Below are 10,027 nucleotides of genomic sequence, written 5' to 3' on the forward strand. Positions count from 1 at the left end.
ATTTTTTCTATAGAAAATTTTGTACAACTTTTTTCTGTTTCTATAGAAAATGTTGTCAAAATCTTATTTCTATAGAAAATTTGGTCACAATTTTATTTTTATAGAAAATTTTGTCAAAATTGTATTTCTACAGAAAATTTTGTCAAATTTTAATATCTATAGAAAATTTTGTCAACATTTTCTTTCTATAGAAAATTTTGTTAAAATTTTATTTCTATAGAAAAATTAGTCACCATTTTATTTCTATGGAAAATATTGTCAAAATTTTATTTCTATAGAAAATTTTGTCAAAATTTTATTTCTATAGAAAATATAAAATTTTTTCAAATTTTATTACTACAGAAATTTTTTTTCAAATTTTTATTTCTATAGAAAATTTTGTCAAAATTGTATTTCCACAGAAAATTTTTTCAAAATTTAATTTCTATAGAAAATTTTGTCAAAATTTAATTTCTATAGAAAATTTTGTCAAAATTGTATTTCTACAGAAAATTTTGTCAAAATTTTATTTCTATAGAAAATTTTGTTAAAATTTTATTTCTATAGAAAAATTTTCATCATTTTATTTCTATGGAAAATATTGTCAAAATTTTATTTCTATAGAAAATTTTGTCAAAATTTTATTTCTATAGAAAATATAAAATTTTATCAAATTTTATTACTACAGAAAATTTTTTTCAAATTTTTATTTCTATAGAAAATTTTGTCACATTTTTATTTTTGTAGAAAATTTGGCAAAATGTTATTTCGGTAGAAAATTTTGTCAAAATTTTTTTCTATACACAATTTTATAAAATTTTTATTACTACAGAAAACTTTTTACAAAATTTTATTTCTATAGATTTTTTTTCAAATTTTTATTTCTATAGAAAATTTTGTCACATTTTTACTTTTATAGATAATTTTTTTCAAATTTTATTTCTATAGAAAATTTGTTTAAATTTTATTTCTATTAAAAATTTTAAACAAAATTTTATTTCTATAGAAAATATGAATAAAAATTTAATTTATATAAACAATTTTTCAAAATTTTATTTCTATAGATCATTTTGTCCAAATTTTATTTGCATAAAAAATTTTGTCAAAATTTTATGTCTATTGAAAAATTTGTCAAAATTTTATTTCCAAAAAAAAAAATTGTCACAATTTTATTTCCATAGAAAATTTTGTCAAAATTTCATTTCTATAGAAAATTTTGTCATAATGTTATTGCTATAGAAAATTTTGTCAAAATTTTACTTCTATAGAAAATTTTGTCGAAATGTTAGTTCTATAAAAAATTTTGTCAAAATTTTATTTCTATAGAAAATTTTGTTAAATTTTTATTTCCACAGAAAATTTTGTCAAAATTGGTCTCAAATGACTTGGCCTGCAATTGCCCACTGAATCGTGTTAGAACCTTGGACCCACCTCACGTCAATATCATGCCATTGGAAAATCGCCCACTTCTATCCCATCTACATATCCTCTGTATTCTCATCACATTGTATATCGATAATTTTAGCCCAATATAAGAGACAAAAATCACAAAATTGACTGACCCTATGCCTATGTTGAGTTCGACGACGTGTGGAATTGAGTTGCAGATGTTGACGATGATGATGGTGACATTGGTGACTCAACACACAAAGAAAAGTCGTTGATTATTGTGTGCTGTTCTGCAATATTGTGGCGTATTGTTATTTGTTGCTGCTGCATATCAATAGCCATGTTGCGCTGTGGTGTATTATTAAACGCCAATATTGGTTTTGCATTTTTTTTTTTTTCGGAGAATATTGGTGTTTTGTTTTTGTCTGGTTGCTCGCCCTCTTCCATTCGATTGTTTGTCTGATGGTTTGCTCAATGGAGTGTGAATGTGGTGATTGGTAATCTGGTTAACGATGGGCTGTGGCGAAAAGTTTATAGAATGATTGTGCAGTAGTATTGGGTATTTTTCTTTATTTAATGCAGATGTAGAATGTATAAGAGCACAGAGAAATGAACTGATCCAAGAAAGCCGTAGTTAAGTAACAAATTTCCTTTTAGAGAGTTTTAAGCTTGAAACTAGACTGAAGCAGATAGAAACTTTGGTCTTTTATACCAACTTACGAACATACTGTGTGAAATCTATGGGTCTAAATTTGTATTCTGACGGCCATAAATATCCGATTATGAGATAATCGAGCCTACAGTTTCTAGAATGACACTTTACTTACTGGGCGCTTACTGTTTCCATAATGACACCTGCGGGCCTACAGTTCATTATTTAGGTGGGCCAACAGTAATGAGACCAAAAGATATAAATATCGTTCGAGCCTACATTTTCTACACTGAAACATAATGGAATAAAGTTCCTATACCAAGGCCTTCGCGCCTACAATCAGACCAGAAGTTTCCATACATATGCCTCAGTGATTCAGTTCATATACTGAAATCTTCTGGTCGAGAGTTCCCATACTGAGGTTTTCACGCATACAGTTCTCACACTGAGATTTCCACGCCTTATTTCTCTGACTGCACTGATACCTCTGAACGAATAATTCATATATTGAGACATTCCGGCCTAAAGTTCCCATACTGACATCTTCGAACCTGCAATAGGAACTGTAGGCATTTGCGAGAACAGTTTCCTTAAAAGATCTGCAAACCTTTAGTTCCTATGCTGAAAACTTCCGGCCTGAGTTCCCACACTGAGATTTTTACGTCTACAGTTCTCACAATGGGTCCTGCGGATCTGCAAATCGGACATTTCGGCTTACATTTTTCCTATTCCGAAAAATTGTGGTCTGGAGTAATGTGGATGGTCGTATAGGATATAGGTCAATTGCCTGGAATTGTGGATGCCTACACAGCCGAGTCACATTTTTCCTATTCCGAAAAATTGTGGTCTGGAGTAATGTGGATGGTCGTATAGGATATAGGTCAATTGCCTGGAATTGTGGATGCCTACACAGCCGAGTCGCAATGTTGGTCCTCAGTCGTCGTCGATGTTGTATGTAGTGGTCCCTTATGAGGTTAGGTTAGGTTAGGTTAGGTGGCAGCCCGAAGTATCAGGCTCACTTAGACTATTCAGTCCATTGTGGCTATTCAGTCCATTGTGACTATTAGACTATTCAGTCCCTTATGAGGGGTGAAGGGGGCATTCGCTATCGGCATATCCTACATTACTCTAGACTTTCCATAGTGTGATTTTCATGCATATATAGTTCTCACACTGAAACCTCTAAAGCTACAGTTCACGTATTTATACATTCGGTCCTAAAGTTCCAATACTGATACAACTCCCATACATAGACCTACAGATCTTCATTTCCTATTCTGAAATCTTCTGGCCTAAAATTCGTATAGTGACACCATCGGGTCTATAATTTTCATACTGAGACATTTGACCCTGCACTTTCCTTACTGAGACCTCCAAACATGAAACTCTTTGAAAATCTTCGGGCACCGCACTTCCTTTACTGAGTTCCTATTCCGACATATTCAAACCTGTAGTCCATACTAGGACATTCGGACTTGCATTAATAATGACAGCAACGATTCCCATACTTAAGCCTTAGAACTCTCATACTTAGACACGCGGAGACCTCATAAGCTGCAGAGCATACACTGAGACCTTCGGTTCTAAAGTTACCACACTGACACATTCGTACTTTAAACTCCTGTACTGAAGTCTTCACGAGTACAGATCCCATACATATGCCAGCAGACCTTAAGTTCCTATTCTGAACCTTCTGGCCAAGACTTCTCATACTGAAACTTTGGGTCTGCATACTGAGACCTTTGGGTCTGCATTTTTCTAACTGGGACCTCCAAACACTAAGGTCCCGTAATGAGATCTTTGTACTTACTGAGAATTTCACTCCTATAATTCTCACACTGACACATTCAAAGCTTCAATTCAATGAGTCCTTCGGGGCTATATTTCTCATACTGAGACCATTGGTTCTGCACTTTCCTTAGTGAGACCTTTCACGGGTATAGTTCTCACACTAAGATCCTCGGACCTGCATTTCTCTTACTGAGCTCTCCGACTGCACTACACATGCTGAGACTTTCGCGCCAAAATATACCATATTGAGATCTTCGCGAGTTCAATTCCCATAACAAGATCTTACTATACTGAAGTATTCGTGCTCCCAAACTTGCAGACCTTAAATTCTTATTCGGAAACCCTCTGGTCTAGACTATTCTTCTCATACTGAGACCATTGGTCCTGCACTTTCCCTACTGAGACTTCCAAACATAAACACACTGAGATTTTCACGCCTATAGTTCTCACACTAAGACCCTCGGACATGCATTTTTCTTACTGAGCTCTCCGACTGCAGTAGACCTATCGCGCCTAAAGTTCTAACATTTAGACCTTCGCGAGTTTAATTCCAATGCTAAGACATGAAGGTCTTCTATTTCAATTCTGAAAACTTCTGTTCTAGATTTATCATATTGCCATCTTCCGTTCTACAGTTCTCTTAAGGATACGTATGAGCCTGCAGTTCTCGTATTGAAAAATTGGAAACTGCAGTTCCCATATAAGGACATTGGGTCTTGCACTTCCCATATTGGCACCTTCGGTTCTACAGTTCTCATACTGAGGCTTTTGGGTCTGCAGTTTTCATACTGCGACATTCGAACCTACAGTTCCCATAGAAGCACATTGGGACCTGCAGTTTCCATAATAAGACCATCGGGTTCTCAGTTCCCGTACTAAGCTATTACTAACCTAACCCTTCGACATTATACATGACTTTCGGGTTTGCACTTCTTTCTTGTTTTTTATTAACTTTTGGATAATTGACTTGCCAACAATATGAGAAAAAAATTGAGTTCATTCTCATATAACAAAAACACCTGTCTTAAAAAAATCATAATATCCCTTACTGGAATTCCAAATGTGAAGTTCAAATATTGAGTTCTTCGAGCCTTAAGTTCCCATTCTGACACCTTGAGTCCTGTAGATAATTCTCATACTAGACATCCGAACTTCTAGTTTCTTTGACACACTATCAAACCTGCAGTTCCTTTACTGAGACCTTTGGGCATACAATTCCTTTACTGATGGCCAAAGCTATTATCAACCCCAAGTTATTATGGAACCCGAAGCTACCATCGTACCCGAAACGACTGAGTGCTGCCCGATTCCATGTTAAGCTCAATGACAAGGGACCTCCTTTTTATAGCCGAGTCCGAACGGCGTTCCACATTGCAGTGAAACCACTTAGAGAAGTTTTGAAACGCTCAGAAATTTCACCAATAGTACTGAGGTGGGATAATCCACCGCTGAAAAACTTTTTTTTGGTGTTCGATCGAAGCTGGAATCGAACCCACGACCTTGTGTGTGCAAGGCGGGCATGCTAACCATTGCACCACGGTGGCTCCCATTTATTTACTAAGGCTCAAAGCTAATACCAATTCCAAGATATTATGGAACTCGAAGCTACCATCGTACCCGAAGCGACTACCACTTCCTATGGAAATGAAGCTGAGGATAGCCCACTACACCAGACCACCTCAATAGGTCATCTCAGCGATTGCAACAACACTGAACTGTGGGAGGCTCCCTAAGGCGTATTGAAAGTTTCCAAAGGATCCCATCGGACTTAAAGTTCCCATTCGGGCACCTTCGAAGCTGTACATAACTCTCATACTAGGACATCCCTTTGTGACACTTTCAAGTCTGCAGTTCCCTTACTGAGAACTTTGGGTATACAATTCCATTACTGAGGCCCGAAGCTATTACCAACCCCATATTATTAAGGAGCCCAAAGCTACCATCGAACCCAAAACAAAGACCACATCTAAGATGGAAATGATCCTGAGAATAGACCACTAGACCAGACCACCACTATGGGTCATCTCTGCGACTGTAACAACATTAAACTGTAGCCTCATTAAGGCGTATAGAAATCTAAAGATCCCAAAGGATCTCATTGGACCTAAAGTTCCCATTCTGACACCTTAGACACTGTAGATAGTTCGCATACGAGGACATTCGGGTTTACAGTTCCTTTGTGACACTTTCAAGCCTGCCGGTCCTTTACTAAGACCTTTGGGCATACAATTCCTTTACTGATGCCCGAAGCTATTATCAACCTCAAGTTATTATGGAATCCGAAGCTACGTTAGAACCCGAAACGACTAGCACATCCAAATCTGCAATGTAAATGAAGCTGAGGATAGACCTCTTCACTAGACCACCTCTATGGCCATCTCAGCGACTGCAACAACATTGATCTGTAGCCTCACTAAGGCGTGTAGAAATCTAAAGCTCCCAAAGGATCCCATCGGACTTAAAATTCCGAAGATGTCCGAACCTTCGACCCTGTAAATTGTGCACATACTAGGACATTCCGGCTTACAGTTCTTTTGTGACACTTTCAAGTCTGCAGTTCCTTTACTGAGACCTTTGAGCATACAATTTCTCCTACCACATCCACTGGAAATAAAGCTGAGGATAGACCTTCACCAGACCACCTCTATGGCCATTTCAGCGACTGCAACAACATTGAACTGGAGCCACCGTGGTGCAATGGTTAGCATGCCCGCCTTGCATACACAAGGTCTTGGGTTCGAATCCTGCTTCGACCGAACACCACAAAGTTTTTCAGCGGTGGATTATCCCACCTCAGTAATGCTGGTGACATTTCTGAGGGTTACAAAGCTTCTCTAAGTGGTTTCACTGCAATGTGGAACGCCGTTCGGAATCATCTATAAAAACGAGGTCCCTTGTCATTGAGCTTAACATAGAATAGGGCAGCACTCAGTGATAAGAGAGAAGTTTACCAATGTGGTATCACAATCGACTGAATAGTGAGCCTGATACATCGGACTGCCACCTAACCTAACCTAACCTAGCCTAGCCTCATTAAGGCGTGGAGAAATCTAAAGTTCCAAAAGGATCCCATCGGCCTAAAGTTCCGAAGGTGTCCGAGTTTTCGACCCTGTAGATAATTCTCATAATTGGACATTGGAGCTTACAGTTCCTTTGTGGCACTTTCAAGCCTGCAATTCCTCTACTAAGACCTTTGGGCTTACAAATCCTTTACTGATGCCGAAGCATTTATCAACCCCAAGTTATTATGGAACCCGAAGCTGCCATCGTACCCGAAACAACTACCACATCCAAATCTACGATGTAATAGAACCTGAGGACAGACCACTGCAACAACATTGAACTGTAGCCTTTTAAAGGCGTGTGGAGACCTAAGGATCCCGTCTGGCCTAAGGTTCCCATTCGGACTCCTTCGAAGCTGTAGTTCTCATACTAAGACATTCGGGCTTACAATACCTTTGTGAAATTTTCAAGTCTGCAGTTGCTTCACTGAGATCTTTGGGCATACAGTTCCTTTACTGAGGACCGAAGCCAACCCTAATTTATTATGGAATCTGAAGCTTCCATCGAATCCGAAATGACTACCACATCCTGTGAAAATGAAACTGAGGACAGACCATCACCATGGATACTCTCTGCGACTGCAACAACATTGAACTTTAGCCTCACAAAGGTATCTAGAAACCAACCCACAGCCAACCAAATGTCTTATCACCTTCCACTCACTGGTTTAAGACCAGCCCTTCAGTTACGGACTGGTCTCATCCTCCATAACCTAACCTAACCTAACCTTCCACTCACTTACGTCTATGACAAATACGCCGACAAATTCTCCAGTTCTCGCAATTCTACTACGAGACAACCCCTTAAGCGTATTGTAGAGAATTTTTCAACTTTAACACAGGCAGATTGTAAAAATACTTTCCGAAGAGACTTGGAGATGGCCGAACTTACCGCACCAGATGGGAGAACCAGAGAGATGAAAAACAAAATCCTCACTACAAGAGAGGGACAGTCGGTAAGGAGATGGACAGCTAAAAGATTAGAAGAACCAAATTAAGATCGCAAACGACGCTTTAATCCATACTCCTACTATTCTCTGAAAATACTATTAACTCTCAAAATTGGGGCATAAAAGGGTTAAAATCCCTTTGCCGTCATTATCCATGCCAAAACTTCCGAAAGACTCCACGCCCCATAGTTAACTATGTATTTTGTTTATTCGTTTTTACCCATATGCGTGTGACCAACCTCGTATACGATTTGGTATTTGTGCAGATGTATGCGATGTTCATGAATATCTCTACATAATCGAGGTTTATTTGGTTTTGGTATTTTGTGTAAAATTGTGTTGAAAATTAAACCACAACATTTAATGACAACCTAATTATGCGTACAAACGATTTATAAATATTTTATACTATGTGTAAGTCACTTTGTTCTTTATCGCATGACTGCATGCTATGCGATCACGGACGTCCCGCGTCTCGCAACTCCCTGACATCGAGTGTCAAATCATTTCAACTGAGATATCTCAGGGCTGGCGGTGTGAATGCGTGAAGCCTAGGTGGTATCCGCAAAGGTGTCGACGCAAGAGGTGCGAAATTATGTGGTTACCTAGTGGATATGAACACTGCGCTCCGCTGCCTGGTGAAAAATAGTGTGGTCTTCTAGGAGGCTAGTACCATAGTGGGTCGAGGTTTTTGATTTTTGGCTATAAATGACTGATTAAAATTATGCGGTTAAATTTATAGGCCTAGGTAGTCTTAGAATTCGCTCTTTGGTGTTATTTGATAAGGGGGAGATGTTGGTGTATTTGCGTTGGAATGGTTAAATGGGTGCGTGTGAGTGTGCGTGTGCCAGAGAGCGCTTTGGTGTGCGAGTTGATAAACATTTCCTTGTGGTTCATTTGGTTTTTGATACGAATATAATGGAATTTATTATTTGTCAGAATGAATCCTTTATCATGGCATCTCAATGCTTTTGCTATCGGACGGGGTAGAGTGAGCTATAGGGTTTAATACTGATATGGAAATGTTCAATAGAGTAAAGAAGAAGATGTGAGTGTATGTAACATATGTGTGTACGGTTTAATAATTTGGACTTTAGTTTGATTTACTATAATTTAAGTTAGGTTATACAGGATGACATCAAATCTCTTAGAAAGGGATTTGGTTTCCAATTAGACCATGTTGGCCTGTTCTGAGTCCTCACAGTTTTCTTCCTTTCCTCTTCATTATCTATCTTCTTCGGCCAGGATCAATCCCATCTTATTTGCGTTTTCAACAGGGTTTCTAGGTTTTCTACCGAGAAGCCTTGATAAAGGCAAGTATCTCTTTCAGATTACAGTCCCGGACATCAGTAATATCCTGAAAGAAAAAGCAACCCAGAATCCTGTTTATTATAAAAGATAATGCTGGACACTAGCACAGCAAATGGTAGGAGTCTTATTATCAATCATTAAGCATGCTCACAATTCCACCACAGGAGCCACCGTGGTGCAATGGTTAAATAGCATGCCCGTTTCGACCAAACACCAAAAAGTTTTTAAGCGTTGGATTATCCCACCTCAGTAATGCTGGTGACATTTCTGAGTGTTTCAAAGCTTCTCTAAGTGGTTTCACTGCAATGTGGAACACCGTTCGGTCTCGGCTAGAAAAAGGAGGTCCCTTGACCATACCAGTGTGGCCACACCGTAAAAGTGTAAGCAAATCTTTATACAGAAAGCTCATCAATATTGAGCGTGAGAATCATATACGATTTTTACAAATAAAAAAAATATCTTTTGACGAAAATCAACTATACAATTCCATTACTGAGGCCCGAAGCTATTACCACCCCAAATTATTAAGGAGCCCAATGCTACCATCGAACCCAAAACGACTACTACATCCAAATCTATCTATCTATCTTCTAAGATGGAAATGAACCTGAGAATATACCACTAGACCAGACCACCACTATGGGTCATCTCTGCGACTGTAACAACATTGAACTGTAGCCTCATTAAGGCGTATAGAAACCTAAAGATCCCAAAGGATCTCATTGGACCTAAAGTTCCCATTCTGACAACTTCGACACTGTAGATAGTTCTCATACGAGGACATTCGGGTTTACAGTTCCTTTGGGACACTTTCAAGCTTGCAGTTCCTTTACTAAGACGTTTGGGCATACAATTCCTTTACTGATACCCGAAGCTATTATCAACCCCAAGTT

The sequence above is a fragment of the Haematobia irritans genome, chromosome 2, assembly GCF_050003625.1.
Source record: "Haematobia irritans isolate KBUSLIRL chromosome 2, ASM5000362v1, whole genome shotgun sequence".
Classification (NCBI taxonomy): domain Eukaryota; kingdom Metazoa; phylum Arthropoda; class Insecta; order Diptera; family Muscidae; genus Haematobia; species Haematobia irritans.